Consider the following 17747-nt stretch of genomic DNA (forward strand, 5'->3'; position numbering starts at 1 on the left):
CACCACTGTCCAGACTCCACACGATAAACATTCCCAGATGCAGAAGCCTCAGACCATACCAGGAGAAATGCGAATCAAACAGATGAAGATGCCCGTTGAGGTCTCTTCGCTAAAACAGTGAACCAACACATACAGGGCCTTAAGTTAAACCAGACCAGTGTAGCGATGCAATTAAAAAAAAGAGCTTTACGACTCTGCATACTACTTACGTTTGCCAGCACAAGGCTAACTGCTCATCGCTTGGGTGCCAGGAGAAAATCCTGACAGCATTTTTTTAACCTTGTTTGCACTTAAAAATGCAAATGACACTTTGCTTTTTTTTTTTTTTTTTCTGACTGAGTGCCATGTAAATAGCAAGTCGTGGATTTTTATTTTTATTTTTGTTTAATAAAAAAGTGCAACTTTGTTTCTTCTATTCTGTTTAATTCTTTTTTGTGTTTATAGGATTCTTCAGCAGGGAAAAGGCCAGAGAAACTGAGATTTCATTCAGGGAATTGGTTCATTCTCATTGAGTGTTTTACAGAATGGCACAGAAAAAGATTGAAATGGTTATTCCCCGAGGACAGTGATGTAATATTCTTGCACGCATTGATGAGTATCTCAAGAATCTAATCCTCAAGAGGAAATAATAGTATTTTTTTTCTGGCTAAACTTCAGTGGTTACTCTTCTGAGGACTATGAGATCTACATTCAAAATGAGATTTCTTTCACGATGATTTTTCTTCTTTAAAAGCAAAGAATGCAAAATAAATACTTAATCTCTGTTGGACTAAACTTCGTTATTTGCAGGATTTTCCATGTTCACCAGCACACTTCTTAACCCACATTTATCCCTTATTGCTAGCCCTTGCAACATTACCATGCCCTGGCCAGGAGGTAACCCAGTTTGCTCACACGCCTTTGCTTCAACCCTGAGGACACTGTCTGATTACTCACTAAGGGAGCAAAAACTAAACTACCATGCTTTATTTTCCTCAGAACTCAAATTTATTTCACACAGTGTGAAGTTACTACATGAATTCCCTGTACAAGGGGGACTTAATTTACAACAAGCCAGCAAAGATGAAATCAGGATTCTCTATATTCCTTTGTTGCAAGAAGTGAGAAAACAGCAGGATGCATTTAGGGCTCAAAAATCGTCCCCATGGACCAATCTCTTACTTCTTGCAATAATGAATCCCTAAACTCTGTTTCAGCAAAGGGTACCAGATCCATCGACAGTGATTACCCTCTGCTCTTTCAACATCAGTTCTTCCCTATTCACAACAGAGCTCAATTACATGTTGAACTTCAGCACTTCAGTACTTTTTTTTTTTCCCCCGAACAGGAGCATTATTTCTGGTCTTCTTTCCAAAAGAAAGGATACTTATGGATTATCTTGCCTGCCTGTGCCCCTATTCCCACCCTCCTTTTAAACCCACTGGCAAACCTTAACCAAATTTAGAGTTGGAATCAAAGCCTCAAAGTTCTGATATATTTTGTAAAAATCAGCAGCTGACACAGCAGAGACCCTATCAGTTCCTCCATTTCTTAACTTACATGGGCAGAAGAAAGCAGCAATTTTTACTTGTTCCTATAACTACGAAATTCAGAAAGATTCAGCAAATGAAGCAAAGCTGCTCAGCATGGGACCCTGCCCTGCCAGGTTGGGTTCCGTAGGGATTCTCTACACAGCAGCATCAGCCGAAGCCCTAGTGCCAAAGCTACTTGTTTTGTGTTTATGCAGCCCCTCGTATGCTTCAGAGGAATGACTTCTGATTTCAAAGCAAGAGAAGATCCAGGTTCAAATCAGTTTGATTTGCTGTTATGCCTGCTGGCAGACAAAAAACGTAGCATACCTGCAGAGGCACTCATCTCCCTAAATTTGGGATACTTCCAAGTCATTGTGTTCATTCAGAAGGTATTATGACCATCCTCATTCGAAACCCGAAAGATGGGCAAATATGTTCTGTAATTGTAAAATGCTTCAGCTTCTGTACTGAGAGACTAAGGGAGACTGGAAAAGTTAACAAATTAAATGGATTTTGCTCAGGTTTGCTAACCATGCCTCCACACTGTGATCCCTTCCAAGGAACTTCAATGTATTGTAATGGAAGGGGATGAAGGAAAAACCTTGATACGTTTATAACAAATAAATAGATAAACAAACAAAAAAAACAACCAAAAAAACCCAAAAAACCAAAACCCAAGCAGCTCCATTTTAATCATGAAACACTGAAAATATTCTGCATACTGGTATAGCCGTGACAGTTCAGTGTCTGCTCTTGCTTCCACAAATGCGGAACCACCATCCCAACTACCGACACTTTGGTGAAAAAGGGTGAAGGATATATTCCTCATTAAACTATTGCTGTGCCAGCCTGTATAGTGTTGAGGGTTTCTAATCCTACTGAACCCATGCTGACACACTAAAAGAAGGGTCCTCCTCTTCCTCCTGCTGACAATTATGCAAGCAAGCAGCTGGCGCATCGCACTGCATCCTATTCCTGAAGGGCTTCTGCCTCCCAAAAGGTGGGATTCAGGCCTGCTACGCAGCAAACGCTCTTCTAATGAAACGGTGGATCAGAAAAGGTTATCACAACATTGCCTTTCAGCCTCTTATTCTAAAAATGGAAAAATCCCTGGACACTTCTTGGGAATGTTAATCACTGCTGAGGAGGAAACAAAAAAATTTAAAAAAAACAAACACATTTCCTTACTGATAACCTACACTCCAGCCCTGGTGTGATTATAGGTCTGCAGCTCCCCAGTGCCCTTGAGAAATGGACACGTCTGTACTTTCTGGTAGAATTATTTCCCTTACAGTTTGGTAGGGGGATACTCAACTTCAGAAAAACCAAATCAGTTTTATATTTCTGAATCTAGTTCCAGAAATTAATAAAGCTGAATTTGTTTTGTGGTTTCTATAAGAGTTCTTAATTTATTGCTGTCAAATTTGTGTACAGATACTGTTAAGAACAACACAGCTTCTTCATCCAAACAACAGGAAAAAATAGGTGAAGTCTTAATTGAAAAAACCTAATTATTTAAAAACAGGTGACATGCTTTGAAACAACTCTGTGGGTTGTTGGGGGTTTTTTCTGTTAGAAATCCATGCACACATATTACAACCAAACCCAAAATAACAGCCTTCTCAATGTAACCTGATTTAAAGCTCTAGTGGTTTAAGCTTAATCAGCCATGTGCCACAGATACTAAAAATGTCATTTTAAGCAAGACACAGGAAATACAGCTTAGAAATACACTCTTAGTATTTTTGCCTCCAGCCTTACAAACATTTGTGCCCATTTACAGATTTATATGTATGGGTAGTCCACATAGCTCAAGCCATCATCCCGTGCAGGAGTCAGGAACTGCTTCACCAAACCAAAGATGATTATTAAAGGACATCTTTGGGTCATTTAAGACTGTGGAAGAGCATCTTTGTGAATTGTGTAACGTGCAGAAATCATGATCAAACACTGCAAACTCCCAGGCTGTACATGCCTCTTCACAAGGCAGATTTGTCTGTGGTGTGAGTGAGTCTCTGCAGGTTAGATTTAGCTACAAGAAATACACGGAGTGTAGTCGCTTATCTGAGATTGTCCAGACTCTAACGGCCTGGAAATACACAAAGCAGTTCTGCAAGATCAGATTTTTCAAATGAAAATTCCAGTACCGGTTGTGTTTCAACCTGGCTGGAAATCTCTCCAGCACAGATTCTTTTATGCTGGTTTAATAGTTTGAGTTTCAGCTGAAATCTGGAATTTTAAAAGCATACACAGACTTTTTAAAATTTTCCTTTAAAATCATAAAGCACATGGATTTGGGTGTGATTTGAACGGTGACAAAAAAAATACAAACCTCAACTGTTTAGCAGTACTTTGCCCTGTCACTGTCACACAGCTCCCAAGCCATGCTTGAGGACTGAAGCATTTATCTTAACACTGTCATGCCATTTCCCATCATAAATACTTTCAACAAGCTGGACATACATCAGACCCCAAGACCTATCAGTAGAATGACACTCCTTTGAAGGCAAGTCTGATAAAAACTGACAGTCCTCAAAGTCAGACCTCTTTATGTATCCTTAACAGTGAGTTATTCCCCGCTTCCCCCACCCCACAATAGGATTCTACTGGGTCATAAGAAACTATTTGGAAATTATATGTTATCATATTACAATATTTCGTTCCAATAATATACTTACTGGACACTCTCTGCAGAATATAGACTGCTCCAACAAAAAGCCCTCGTTCCCTTACCTTCTGCTTAGATGCAGAGTTTCTTGTGAAGCCAACAGGAGTAGTGGTGCATATAAAGTGATGCATGAAACGCTATGAACTGAGGGAGCTATTTACGTATGCCTTGTAAGCTTTTTTCGGTATTAGGCTCGCTCTTTCTGTGCAGAAGCAAAGTTGACTGTCAGATGGGTTTGGCTGCTTTCTCGCATTCTGTGTAGGAATAACACGAAGAATTGGGGATTTTGATGGTCATCCATGGAAATAAAGCATTCTTGCACGGGATATGGCTGCTAACTGGTTTTTAATTTTGAAACCTAAGCAGACAACAACTAAGAACAATGGAAGATTTTTTTTCTGTCACTCACCAGAGAGGAGCAGGACAGAAAAAGACACCTGGGGCAGGATGAAAACAGCTGGGGAAAATGGTGAATAACCCTGTGTTATGAAAGGAAAGACAGACAGCATGGGGGGCTTCAGTATTCAAAAGCACCCATGATTAAAAAAAAAATTTAAAAAATTACATTGTGCTCACATTACAAAATCTTCATGGCAAAGGCTGTTGATGTCACTGCATAGATTACCCAGACTAAAACACTAAGTTAAAGAAACTAATGGTCTTAGAAAGAAGACTTTGTATTTTCCAACAGCTTTGACGCTGACTTTTTTTAAGGGGTGCAACATTCTTATGAATGTAGAGATATTTATACGTTGGAAAAATGTTATTGGCTGGGCCAGAAGAAGTTCTTTAGTAACAACAAATGCTTGGCAGAAAATAGCAACGCGCCATCCCAGAGATCAGAATTTAACTGTTACCACTCACATCTGGGACAACCAGCTATTACCACTGTATTTGAAATGTACTGCTTCAAAGACATCGCTGTTGTTTTTTTTTTTGAGACACACTTTCCAGCACTTTGAGTTTAGGACCTGCAACTGTCCCCAAAATGCTCGAGCCTTACTTAATATCCTCATCAAGTGTAAAGGTTTTCAAGAGCTTTGGTTTCAAGATGTTGCAGTGAGCACTGCACTGGAAAGTAAGGGCTACAACTCATTTTCTAAAACCTGAATCTTATTTAGCTGCTCTACTAAAGTCCATTTGAAAATCCTGGAACCACTGACAGATGCTTAAAACTCCTGAAAATGCCACTCCGTAATGCTGGTTTAGCAGAACTGCAGGCAAATACCTGAATTCAGAGAAACGTGGGACACTGGAATGGGGAATTTTTGGTTTATTTTTTTTCCAGCTGCCCTACAGAAATTTAAAAGTGCACGCCTGAAGACAGGATTGCTGAAAGGAGAGCACACTCCACTGCTGGCTTCCAGCATAGGCAGCCCTAGCAATAAAGGCACGGCAACACGGACTCTGCTGCCACGCCTCCAGCACGTCCATCACACTTCTGCTTGTGGCATGAGTGCAGCCCAGGACTAATGACCTTGTAGCATATGCCCCGAAATCTTCTGGAAGCTGACCCCATTTTCTGCTCTCACAAATTGCCTGAAGGGCCAAGTTTGATTCCTTGGCCAAATGACACCTAGCAAGGTGCCCAAGAATAGGTACAGGGAAGGGAGGCAGGAGAATCAGTGCTTTTCCTCCCTCTTCCTTTCATTTGAATGTTACAAATGCTGCAATTTAAGCAATGGAATCAGTATCTCAACTTGATTTTATTAAGGTTTCCATTTTTTTACATTATATTTACATTATTTTAAAATTATCACCTGCAGTGTTTCAGTTGGCTGTCAGAACGGTAAGGCCCAGTGTGGCATTTCTGGAGTTGTCCCCAGTAAAACCTCAATTTCAGCCGACATAAAACTAACCTCTTCAGGAAGCAAATATTTCCAAATATTTCCTGCCCACAGCTAAGCCATAAATCACATGCTGTATTCGATTGCTTCACTTTCTAGCAATTAGTAACTTTATTTTTTTAGTTTAGAAACCAAAACACTGCAAAGCTACAAATTCTAAGAATGGAAGAATATGCTCGGTGACACTGATCTGTCCTTACACGTTTTTGGTACTGCTCATAGACACATCTGTCAAAAGACAAGGAGCCTTCCAACATCAGAGCTTCTCTGGCCCTGCCAGCTCCTCCCTTCCCTCCCTCTGCCTGTCCAGCTACCAGAAGGTACCAGGCTTTGAAACAGGCTGGGATTTAAAGCAGCACATCCAGAGAAAAGCCTACTATTTCCCAAAGGTAAAGCACTGGCTTCCAAGGGAGGCCACTGCCACATTATCACAGTTCTAAACCTGAGAAAACAAAGACCTGGTGAAGAAGTATGAATCACATGGGTAGACTCCTGGGATTTTTAATTTATAACTTGATTTTGGTTTTCCTTTATTTTTCAGAATACTTTAAGTTGGCAAAGACAAAGGAATATTAGAATATTTACCAAGAAATATCTTTAACTGGCTGAATTCTAGAGAAAAGATGTTTAAGGTCTATTATTCTTAATAGTCAGCTTCCTATATGCAAAACTAGGTGAAGATAATTACTAAAAATTACTGCTCTTGCCTCAACAAGACCGTGTCAGTGAAAAAAATGTCAACAAAAGCGAAACTCAGAAACAACTGGCCTTGCTTTTCAAATTACAAAGCTAACTCAGTGGACAAACCAACAGACACAGAAGTTCTTTTGGTTTTTATGGTCAAATGCACAGAGCACCGCTCGCACCAGCACTGAGGTACCTGCCCACACCCCCAACGGGTGGTTCAGCCCGCGTGTCATGCCTAGCGAGCGCCAGCAACACCCACCGGTACTATCTGAGCAATTTTCTTTGTAGTCTTCCCCCATAAAAAAAAGTTTGACTTGCTTGAATTGAAAGCACTGAAACATCCACAGGAAGGTGGGAGATTTCAGAAAATGCATATACAAAAATAAATACATGTTGTTTTTTTTTTAAAAAAAATGTAAATATATATATCATGCATATAGGATAATTTTAAACTCCTGCATGTTTCTGAGCACACTTCCCACTGGTCCTTCTGCGTAGGCTGATGTTACGACAGGACAGCAGAACAGCCTCTGCTCTTTATAAGCAGCAACACATCCATGTGCAGAGAACAATTCTGCTATTGATTTGGTGATGGTCTGTAATGCTTTCTTACTTGGCAAATTTTCTTTCTTCTCTGTCTATGCACTTATCAGCATGACTAAAAAACCTAGCATGCCTGCTTTTTGCTTAAGCAAAGTCCAGCAGAGCACATTTACACGCAGCTGAAGCTGTCCACAGTGTTTCCCCCTCCCTAAGGCAGTGCCTGCCGCTGGTTGAGGCACCATAAAGAAACTATTCGAGGTAACACCGTACTGCATAGGAATGTGAAACTAAATCATCTCCTAAACTGATATCATCGAGAAATTGCTTCCAGTGCACTTCCTTCCCCTGTTAATTTCCCTTGCCTCTCCAAGGCTGCGGACTTTGGGAAAGGTGTCAGCACTGAGCGCTACAGCAATGAAACAGGCACACCGCAGCAGGAGAGCCACCAATCTGATACGGCAATGATTACACTTCTGGGGAATACTCAGCCTCCCAAAGGCATTTCTAATTATGTTCACAGACTTCAGGGGTGACATAATGTTAAGACATCTGCATTATTTTGCTTTTATAATTCCAACTGTCCAAAAGCAACCACACGGCCAGTCTCACGTGCTGGATAATTTGCCAGTTTTGACGAGCCCATGAACAAATTCTGGATGAACACAGACATCCAAACTCTTTAGTGCACACTTATACACAAACAGAATCCCACACTATAGGTTATTTTTCTTCCGCAATTAATGAAAAAGAGGTCAAAATGAAAATACAGTACTTTTTGACTCATGCTCAAAAATCCAGCAACACCTAAAGACGTTCTGCAACAAAGAATGCAAGTATTCTCTTTGCTGCAAAAATATGAATTAGTAGCCTTCACTGATGAGGCAAAACAGTGCATTTGAACCCAACAGCCAAAATTTTACTGTACCTTCGGAAAATATTATTTCAATTCCACAGAGTCACTGGCCAGCTCCTTTCATCTCTGACCCAGAAGGCACAAATCCACGATGTGGCAGCTTCCAGAAAAAACTGCAGAAGTGATAAATCAATCCATCAGGATTCCAGAAAAAACAGATTTTACTCAGTAAATTGCACTTTTTGCAAGCCTTCTTTTAAATTATGAAGTTGTACTCTTTGAAGACACACAGCACATACACGTTATGTGTGCACATACCAGGAGAAGCATTCAGAGGAACTTGCCAAACTGTGCTAGAAAATAGGGCTGACATGATTATCGAGCAAAGCCATCTTTAAACAATCTTTGCAGCCTTCTGCATAGAATACATCCAGTGGCTTCTTTGTGCATAATCCCTCCACCTGCTTCTCATCTACCAGGGACTCTGCGTATCTGACAATACAGAAAAAAGCAAGTAAGGGCTAACACAGGTCTTCTTTTCAGGCATCTTGGCAATCACAATAAAAACCCAGGCCCTTGAGATGTGTTCCTTCGTTACCATTTGAGGACCACTATTAATCTGTAAAGCACCAGAAGAAGGGCTGTGTAACAGTTACAGAGTCTGTTCTAAAAATCTATTCCTGCATAACCAGCACCAAACTATGTGGCAAAAGATAAGTAATAAATCACTATTTAAAGTTAATATTTTAGAGTATCAAATGATATTTTCAGACTTTTTTGTACATTCATTTAAAACTTCATATCAGCCAAGTTTTAAAAGTTTTGCTTGAGACTGCAGGGCCGTGACCGAACTTCAGGCTGCTTGGTATCAAGGAGGAAGGGAAGCAAGCTTCACGCTCGTATAAAGGACTATTGATGAGGTTTTAAATCTTCCCTAAATATTCCATTAGGCTGGATTTAAAATATATTACACAGTTTAATTACACATATAATTAAAATAATATTACACCATTAGCATCTATTGTTTGGCAACGCAGACTTGAGCCAGGCTAGGTGTCATATAAAAAGCCAAGGACTGAAGAAACTCTTAAAGAACTTAAAGGACTTGACAGAGCTACACAGCAGTCGGGATGGCTGCAGAGGTGTTATCTCATCCATCCCTCGTGCTTCAGAGCAGATCCGACCCACGCTTCTCAACTCACGAGAGGAGACCTTCACTCCCGTGTGATTTCACCGCTGTAACTAACAAAATTACCAGCATAAATTTGACTGACTGGTGAAAAAACACAGCGGGGCCCTTCAGACCCACCAGTCAGTCGGGCTACTCACACAGAAGCGAGCTCTCAGCTAGCACCGTCATCGCAATTTCCCACAGGAATACAGGTAGGGCTCGCTCATGGTAGTGGAAGGAGGCTGATAGATGCCTGGCAGCTGCTAGAAAGCACCCAAATATCAGCTCTCGCTGATGCAAATGGTTAGAGAACACAGAAGGAAATGTCAATAAACTATCCTTGAAAAGCTACACTAAACGCAGCAAAAATAAAAAAATTAAGTTTTTTTATACACAAACTGGTGCCAATCCACAAGAGCTCCCCTTTCAGCAGTTGCCAGGATAAATTTCCCCTTTGGGCAGATGGTCCGAAACCTGAGTCCATCATGAATAAGAACGTGGAGCTTTACTTGAGCTCACACTGAAAAAAAAAACCAACCACCAAACCCCTAGAATTCTGTCCAGGGAAATTAATCGTTCTCAGCACCTTCGCAGATACAGTCTGCCCCTTTAGCACTGACCTACATACTGCACAGACTATGTTTCAAAACAATTTGACATTTAAATCAAAACTGCCCAGCCGCCTGCTCCCTCCCTTCGCTCCCAGCGCATGAACGACTGATTGACCAGTTGCCCTTAGAATAACAGCACTTAGTACTGCTCCAGGACACTCATGGTCTCCTCTGGATTTTTTGCACCATGGTTGAGGCTTGTCCTGACCTGGAGACTGCAGCTAGCATCCAGTGTGGGCTTTCAGTTACACACCGTGTCCAAAAGTGTATAGGGAAGGTGGTGGGCAACACCTTTATTTCTTGACAAGAAATACTTGAAAATAACGGTTAGAGTATGCACTGTCATTTCAGAATTCAGTGAGGCTTGTCAGATTATGATTTTCCAAACAGTTGAGGGAAACAAGGCAATGAAAGCCCAGTGACCATCACTGAAAGCTGGGCACCTACAAGCCACCTCCGCAACATGGGAGAATTCCCAGCTGGTGGAGGATGATGTTCCTGCTGTCACAGAACAGGTACATGACACTGCTCTTCAGGTCACATCCCAAGTCAGAAAAGAATGATGAGCCAGACTGAGCTACTGTTACTGCTTTGCACCGTCATCACCTAAACCTTTCAGTGTGGCGCTCCACCTTCAACCAGCACATAGGGTCCCTGTGGCAGCCACTGCTGCTGCCATCGGTGTTGCTTTTAGGGAAGCCAGTGCTGCAGGTGCTGCTCCTTTCCTCTGGCAGGCTTAGTACAGAAACTCCAGGCGAGAGGGTTCTCCAGACCTGCACAGCTTCAGAAATGTATCTTGCATTTCTACTTCAGCAGCATCGCTACTGTTAGGAGGTCACACTGAGTCCTGACAGGGCTCAGGAGGCGGCTTTGCCACCCCAGAGCTGAAATTGGAGCTCTGCATGCATCAGCCATGAAACCAGCCCTGATAAATCCCTACATTCTTGAAATGCTCCTTCACAGCAGAGATGGCCACAGCTGGAACCATTGCATATTTGGAAAGTTTAAGCCCAGACGCACGTTTTATTGTTTGGGTTCTTCCTTACCTTTTAGCCAAATCTTGCACTCACTATATATTCAAAAGCTATTGAGACATTTAGGTGTTTAACAAGAAAAGTATTGTCGTAACCCCAAATACTTTCTCGACTTCTGGGCAAGCAGAATCAGTCTCCTACCTATTTAAAGCAAAAAACCCCCAAAGAACACAAACAACATTCTGCCACTGCTGCTTTTCTTTTCAGAGACCCAACCCCAAATAATTTCCAAGGTACATTCATTACTAAAAGACAGCTAACTCACAGACAGGCCTTATAACAAGCTGTGTCACACATATTTTGAAAGCCCAGTACCTCTTAATTTCGTAGAATCATTTAGGTTGGAAAAGACCTTTAAGATCAAAGTCCAACTGTCAACCCAGCACTGCCAAGCCCACTGCTAACCATGTCCCTAAGTGCCGCGTCTCTGTGAAAAGAACTGTGAAGTTTTTTCTAAGCTATCAAAGATGATCAAATGACATTTTTCTTTTTTTCACAGAGGAATTTGTTTCTTTATTTTATGCTTTAAACAGCTGCTTTTCTTTAAACCTGCAGGACCTGAGATAGGGTAAATCTTCCATGGATCAGAAACTTCACCATTTTCATCATGACCTGCTGCTCATCAGCTGAGGGCATTTACATAGCAAAGCGATTTATTTTACAGAGGGGCCCAGAGGTTCCAGTCAACTCTCAGAGTCCTGAAGTGTTACCACCTCTGTAAACTTTCAGCTGCAATACACTTGACCCAAAGACCAAGCACACACCCACTTTAGACTGAGCAACAAGCTGGAGACACTGGAAACTGGCAGTGTTGCCTCAAAGACACAGTTAGTAGTGCCCACTAAAAATACCGTCACTGCATCAACCTCTGCTGCAGGAAATGAGCATTAAGCACGCCTCCACCCACAAGAAAAGGAGGAGGAGGAGGAGACAGGCTGCAGCGTGCCCAAACACTGTCAAAACCTCTGCAGGACTTACTGTGGTTCTGCTCCTGCAGTCCCACCACAGGGAGCTACAGCCACTCCTGCTATGACCAGTAAAGCACTTGTGTGACCAGTGCCGCTGCTGGTCTCTAGAATACCATTGCTTGCTGCTGTTTTGCCACAGCCTTGTACCTGCCAGCACGGCACCCTCTTTACACTGCTCTGCCGTGCAGACTGAGACTGCACAGCCTCTCCCAGCTTCTCACAATTTCTTGGCTTGACTGCTTACCCGTGGTGGCTGGGGTCAGTCCCACGCTTCTGGTTCCCTGGCTGTTCGCAGCTGTCTGTCCTTGAAGTTAAAGTTGCTTTCTGCGATTGTGTCCCTGTGCCCACCACTGTCACCTCATCCTGGCAAGGCCTGTCCCTGAGCCACCCCCACCTCCATTACCTCAGTGTGCCACCAGCCTCTTTCCAAACTCACCCGAACGTGGGTTTCTCTGATCGTCTTCCCAGCCTGGTTGAGTTGTCCTGGAGCAGTTGTGTTGAGATTCACTCAGCATCACCTGATCTGAATATCCAAAAGCAAACAAAACACTCTGCGGGACACTTTCAGCCTTGATTTCCTCCTATCCAACAGCCCGACCTGGCTTACAGAAATGCTTCTGTCCCCTGGATCTTCCCTGACGAGGGGCCCAAGGATCTTCCTCAGTAAGCAGCTCCCAGAAGCATGGATGGGCATCTTCTGTTGGCTTTTGCCCTGTGGCCCTCCTGGCTCACCACTGCTCTTCAGTCACTGTACTGTCCATGCTCTCCACATTCCTTCCCAGGTTTCAGTCCGTGGCTGTTTCCACCCACAGCTTGTCAATTTAATTTCATTTTAACTTATTTTAGGGACTCTGATATAAAAAAACCCTAAAAACAACCCAAAACAACCAAACAGAAAAAACCCCACACAGACACAAATGGAAACTTATGTAATGCCAAAACCCACTAGAACAGCATTGCAATGCATGCTGTACTTTACAAAACATTCATTAAGCAAAATACTTTGATGAACAGCTAAAAATATAAACCACAAAATCTTCATTAATATCAGATGAATGTAGCATTGCCCAAGCCAAATTCTGACAAGTAGAACCACAAATCATTGGGGCTGGAAGGGACCAGTGGAGATGATCTACCCCAACCCCTCTGCTCAAAGGAGGCTCAACTACAGCATGTTGCTCAGGACTGTGTCAGTCAGGTTTCAAATTATCTCCTACAACAGGCACTCCACAACCTCTTTAAACAACCTGTTGTGAGTGTTCAGCTGCTCTCACTGTATTGTTTTTCCTTATGCTTCAACATAATTTCTTGTATTTCACTTTGTGCCTGTTGCCCCTTAGTCCTGTCTCTGGGCTCCACTAAGAAAAGCTCCATCTTCTTTACCTTTCCTATCAGATATTTCTATGCAATGTTAGGATCCTCTGGAGCCTTCTCTTCTCCAGGCTGAACAGTCTCAGCTCTCTCACTCTCTCCTCATATGACAGATGCTTCAGTCCACCATCTTTGCGGGTGGACTCTTCGCAGTATGTCCATGTCCCTCTTGTACTGGAGAGTCCAGGACAGCAACAAATACCTAGGCACATCTCACCAGGGAGGAGTAGACGGGAAGGCCCACCTCCCTCAACCTGCCAGGGAAGCTTCTCAGCCCAGGATACCACTGGTCCTTTGTTATGAGCATGCGTTGCTGGCTCACATTCAGCTCACTGTTCTCTAGGACATCCATATTGCAAATTACCATGGTGATTAACAAAAGTTACAAAGCAGACTAATAAAATTCTTTCTGTTTATTTTCTCATGCAATTTATCAGTATGAATTTGAAGCAGTCCAGTTTTTAGGGGCACCGTGTCCCTATTTGAACTGGGGAAACGGTGTGAAAAGGCTGAAACTTCAGGGTAACTCCCAAACTGGAATCTCAAACACAAAGACTTAAAAATAAGGTGCTGGTCCTAAAACCCTGTGTGGTTTTGGTATGATTTCACTGCAATAGCCCAGCAGGCAAACTCACACCACAAAAGAAAACAAGCTTCACGGAAAGGGAGGAAGACAGCAAATCAAGGAGTTACCATCATCTTTTTCAAAATCATTTTAGACACAAAAAATGGTAACCATGGAGTATATGTTAAGTAAGAAAGGTAAATCTGGTTACATTTCCACCAAATAAAAACAGCAAAAGTACAAGACCAGTACTTATGGAGAAGAGAAGGCTCTGGGGAGACCTTATTGTGGCCCTTCAGTACTTCAAGGGGACTTACATGAAAGATGAGGACAAACTTTTTGGCAGGTCCTTCTGCAACAGGACAGTGATGATTGCTTTAAACTAAACTGCTGCCCAGCGCAGCTGTGGGTGCCCCATCGCTGGCAGTCTCAAGGACAGGTGGGATGGTGCTTGGAGCAACCTAGAGTAGCAGAAGGTGTCCCGTCCAAGGCAGGGGGTTGGACTACACTGCCTTCAAAGGTCCTTTCCAACCCAAGCCATTCTACGATTCTAAATCTAGTACTGTGGAATTAACAGCAACTTCTGTAGCTTGTGGCTTCAGGTGCCGGTTGCAAGCATCTTATTAAAGTGCTGTAAGCGTACAGAAATTAGATCAGTACACGAGACTTCATCAGTTATGCATGTGTTATGGTGGCACACATGTAGTCCCGATTTTTCATTTGCTACAATTGTGCTATTTCAGTGAAAACAATCTTAAGTACCTCTATTAACCTACCCTTAGGTGCCGACCCCAGCCCCTGTGGAGGTATACTGCAGCAGTTCTTCCACCCACACCTCAGATTTCTCTACCTCCTTCTGCTCACAGCTTCACACTTGTGCTCGAGCAGGGAAGGGGGAATGCAGCCTTAGCCACATACCTTTCACCACCCAGGTATTTTCCCTCCACTACTCAGAGTAGCCAACACACAAGCCAGCCTCCTCTTCCCAATGTTTGGGGTGCTGCAAGAACAAAGCCATCCACACCACATTCCCCACCTGCAGGGACGGGGTAAGGAAGAAGCGCCCCATGCCTTTCCCCCAGCTCTCCCTCAAGCAGTCTTAATTTACCGCATTAAAACCTACTGCTGCTCAGGCTTCTGGGATAAATTTCCAGTGAGGTGCCATACCAGAAGGGCCAGCAGCTCCTGTAAGGAGAATCTACTTACTCTAGTGTGAGCTTCTGTTCAACTGCACTGAACAGCAGGCTCAAGCTGAAGTTCAAAGCAATGGTGTCACACCAACAGCTTTTATGGAGCTTCTTTGGGAAAAGGGGGTTCTCGGGGAAGAACTTCATCACGCAACACAGAACTACTGCAAAAAAGAACAAATTTTCCACTTAAGCCAAAGCAAACATGGTTAAGAAAACTTTTTCTGATGAGTAAGTAGAAGATAATGGGCACAGGCCAAGCTTAACTCAGTTAACAGAAAGGCTGCTGTTGATTTCAAACAATGACAAGTACCAGCTTTTTTTCTTTTTTTTTCTTCCCCAGTTTTTCAAACTAACACATAAAAGTTACTAATTTAAAAAGCAAAGCCTATGCCTTGAGCATTTTTGCACAGTAACAGCGAAACAAAACATCACCCACAGTAATTGCTCCTCCAAACTGACGAGTACTGGTACTCACAGCTGTGGTTATACCCACGGATATGGATGATTTATCATAACATATGTAGAGTCATTTTTTTTTCTTTTTCTAGGGGTCTCTTATGAACAATGAGACAGTAAAACTTTATACATTTACAATTTTCAATATACCCATGTGCAACATGAAACAAATATCATCCTAGCAACAAGAAAAGCACGAGAGTTAGCAAGGAGAAAGGTGCAGTCCTGGTAAATCACTTCTTTCTCCTTTCAAACGGTTAACTGCAAAATACATAAAGCTGGAGCACATAAAAATGGCATGTAGCAAACAGTAAAACATAATGGAAGTTTAACTGTTAAATGAATAATAACTCTAGCCAATGTAGCTATGATTTCATGCTTTTCCACTGTAAAAGAGGAGTCCGTCCACATTTCATAACTCCAGAGGGAATGAGTTCCACATTTTCAGGATTGCCCGGAGTTGTAAGCAAGGCCCCCCTCGCTTGAGGCGCTCATCATTGCAGGGGAAACGCTGCAGCGTGCCGCAGTGGTGGATCCTACCAGCCTGTTTACACAGTGGCACTTGGAAAACAGGGGGGAGGAGAAAAAAAAAAAAAAAAAATAAAAAAAATCACACCATGCCACAATCCCAGGGCTAACAAAGAACATCTCTTTCAAATCCCTCGTGCAGAAGCTGGATACAACATTGCATAGCACTGTGGCTCCAGAGAACCTGTGGCTCCACTTTCAGTTTTCCAGAAGAGCCACATTAAGCAACCCCCACGATGCAACCCCCAAGACTATTGCTTGGATCTTCTCTTTTTGCAGCTTCTTCACAGCATCCAGCCAGCAACTGGGCAACCACAGGTTGAACCTGATTAAGGAGTCAATCCGGCTGAAATATTTCCCATGAGTTTTGGTAAGGAAATGCATGGAGACTGCAGGGATGGGCACAAGCAGACACGGCGATGCTTACGAGCAACCAAAGATGTACGTGGTCCCAGCAGCACTGAGGCTCACCCAGAACAAACAGACCAACGCCATTTCTGGCTCTGGAGGTGCTAAGCTGCATTAGCATGGTGCTGCAGGGAACTCCACATCTGCTACCAGTTTCCCTCCTTTCTGCTCTTGTGCCACACTGTCATAGAAAGAGTGGTCACTGCACTGGAAGGGCACGATAGCCCACCCCTCGCACCCAGCCGAGCGGGGCAGGAAAGGTGCATCAATGAAACTAAGACCTGGGAGAGCTTGTACTTCAATGCAGCTCAGCACCCTCCCAGCTCTTCACATGGAGATGCAGCAGGGAAAAGACTTGGTCTATCTGACCGACCGAGAGAGAGAAGAGAATCCAGGAATGCAAACTCTCTGTCCAATGCTCTGATCACCACTCTCTCCCCGTTGGTTATATTTTATCATCCATATTTTTATTACACTGCTGCTTTGGGGCTTGTTATAGAATAAAGTCTATTCCGTTACCATTAACTTTCAGAGATAACTGCGAATGGGCAAAATCCACTCTGCCCAAGGAAACCGTTCCCTTTCTTGTCCCACACTCTTCTTCCACAAAAGGAAAGCATTAATTTAAGCCCCAGCAGTCAGACCAAGAGCAACATTGTGGAAAACTATTTCATTCCTTTTGTTTAACTACTATTAAAAAAATGTGTGGCATACTCCATCTGCAGTCCCACAAGAAGCTCTTTTATTAATTTGTTACCCTCCCCCAACTTCTCTTCAGTGAGGAACATCTCTGCGAGTGCACAGTATTTTCCTGGTGCGGGGAGGGTGAAAACACACGGTCGCATAAAGCCCCGTGCATGTCGCAGCTTCCTGGGTCACACGGTGAATATTCTGCTGTGCCTTGGTAGCGGACTAGTGAAACAACAGTGACCTTGCAGATTAAGCCCCAAAACCATATGACATCCTACCATCTCATGTGTAACATCTTCTATTAAATACCTTAGGATGAAAGCATAATAAAAAGAAAATTCTATAAAACTTTATGATTTTAACAGTTTCAGTTACTAAGTTCAGCTTTCTGGAGATTTGGCAGGCTTTCCTGGAATAGAGTGCGACATCTGAAACCTCTTTTGTTCCTTTTTTTTTTTTTAAATGTAGCTATTTGCCACTGTCACTGAATAGTGGCAAAATAGGACACTGAGAATTAACCCTGCAATCCTGCAACTATCTGACAATCAAAAAAACAAATCAGAATGCTTTAGTCTTCAGGCCAGAGTATCTTCAATCTGTTTTAATAACCGGATTTCACTGTGTTAACAGATTATATTGTATCAAC

General features: G+C 42.7%; 1 long non-coding RNA gene across 2 annotated transcripts in view; it reads right to left on the bottom strand.

The window, feature by feature from the left end:
• LOC129737041 (uncharacterized) overlaps positions 1-17747 on the bottom strand; it is a 41528-nt gene that overhangs the window by 14370 nt on the left and 9411 nt on the right. Inside the window, exons 3-6 of one of the 2 annotated variants that reach the window (XR_008734398.1) lie at positions 15036-15180; positions 12330-12416; positions 8182-8282; positions 4190-4433 (exon numbers count right to left, since the gene is read on the bottom strand). This is a non-coding gene — a long non-coding RNA (uncharacterized LOC129737041). Of the gene's footprint in view, positions 1-4189; positions 4434-8181; positions 8283-12329; positions 12417-15035; positions 16037-17747 lie in introns of both variants that reach the window. The other variant, XR_008734399.1, reaches the window with a different exon arrangement.

The sequence above is a fragment of the Falco cherrug genome, chromosome 1, assembly GCF_023634085.1.
Source record: "Falco cherrug isolate bFalChe1 chromosome 1, bFalChe1.pri, whole genome shotgun sequence".
Classification (NCBI taxonomy): domain Eukaryota; kingdom Metazoa; phylum Chordata; class Aves; order Falconiformes; family Falconidae; genus Falco; species Falco cherrug.